Genomic DNA, 1954 nt, shown 5'->3' on the forward strand with positions numbered 1-1954 from the left:
CAAGGGCTGATGGGAGATGTGCCACTGTTTGGAGGGAAGATGGAGACGGGTAGAGGCAAGATGGGCATCTTGGCAGTCTGGCCAGGCAGCAGGCGAGGTGGGTGGTCCACCTGGCCGTCAGAGGGCAAGCCCTGGGAGGAAGGCCAGGAGCATGAGGGCAGCCAATCAGCATCCTGTCCATGGGCAACTCGGCTGTTGCTAGGCGAACAAGAGAGTGGCTGGAGCAGCTGTGGTTGCCACATCCTTTCTTGCCACCAAAAGGATGGTGCTGACACAAACGGCTGACACAAATGGGGAAACTACAGAAAAACATTCCAACTGACCTCACACAATGCTGGAACGCAGAAACCTTGGAATAGACCGTTGGTTCTCTGCAGTAACCAAACATGGTAACCAAACATTCATGGTAACCAAACATGCCTCGTTTCACTGTGCTTGCAGTATTCACGCACAATGACAAGCCATTCCTGCTGTGGCGTATCATTATGTGTTCACACAGCCTATGTGTGTGTGTGTGTTAATGTGAGAGAGGTCTTTATCTTGTGCATCAAGCATTGTATAGGTCTGAATCATATACTCTTCTTGGCTATTTGATCCACATGTCTTTGTTCATTGTGATATGAGGAAATCAAAATAATCAGTATATCTCAATGAGCCGGCTATCTAATTGCACAATTTGCTTTCTTTGTACCTGTACTTAATATATGGAAAGAGATAAGTGCAACATTCTGTGCTGCATTAGCAACTAAGTATGCATTCATAACAATCAGCTGTCCCCAAAGAGGTATTACTAGAACTCTCCCCAGTTTTTCCACAGAATCAACATTTCAAGCAGCCCTGATTTCACAAATATAGAATCTCACACTTAAACAGTTCAAATATGCAATCGCATGCAAGTTTAGACAGGACAAACGGCCGAGAGTACTGATGGCTGGGTCATACCGAAAGCTGTAGGCCCCTTTTCTGTCTAAGCATACATAGGATTGCACCCAAGGGATGGCCAGGGGTGTCAAAGAACTCGTCAGTGCGTTTTTTTGTGAATTTTTTTTGTGAATCTGACCTGTAGCTTCTATAATGGATTGCCTTTTTCTGAGTCACAGAAATTCTGCAGATTTGCGGACTGGTTGTTTACTTCAGGGGTGAGATTTGCACAAATTGGTGCTAGTGCTAACATGCATTTGTGCCAGTGCACAAGTGTGCTAGTGAAATAAAATTCTTATACTTGCATACATACACACATACCGAAAAAATAGTTTCTGTTGATAAGCAGATGACAAAAGGAAAGATGCCTGATTCTCCACAAAACCAAGACAGAGTAAATTTAATGGCAGTCATTCACTGCTAACTTGAACATATTTTAATATGGAGTGTGATTATGCCTTTTATGTAATTGTAGGTTCTAAGTTAAGAATGTGATCTGGGTGTGCTTCTATTGTTATTTGAGTTGTGCTTAATATTGTGTTTTAATACTTTATATAGTTTTTATATGGTTATATGGTCAGTAACCCACCCAGGGAGCTGTGTGGCTAATGGGTTGAGCTAAAAATCCAGTAAATAAATAGCTAAAAATAAATAACATAGCAAATGATCATGCTTTGTACAAATAGGCTGTAATGATATGTGTTTATATTTGCTTTGTGTTGTATGGGAGGGCTCTTTTTCCCATTAGAATGGCACAAAAATAGTTCCCAAAGAGCTTAAACCATATTGGAATTACAGGGAGGAATTAAGTGTTTGTGATGGTTGAATATTTAAGAATGATAGGCAATTGCATCTGAAAACTGAAGGAAGAACTGTTGGAATTAATTCACAAAAGTCATTTGGAAGTTGAACTAGGTACAGGAAGAGCTTTATATGAGATGTTTTGGCTAGGCATGTGCATGCAAATAGAAAAGTTAATACAGTCTTGTAAGGCATGTCAAACTTTCAAAAAATAATAACAGAAGGAATCAAT

The sequence above is a fragment of the Varanus komodoensis genome, unplaced genomic scaffold (genome assembly GCF_004798865.1).
Source record: "Varanus komodoensis strain SLA01 unplaced genomic scaffold, ASM479886v1 scaffold50, whole genome shotgun sequence".
NCBI lineage: Eukaryota > Metazoa > Chordata > Lepidosauria > Squamata > Varanidae > Varanus > Varanus komodoensis.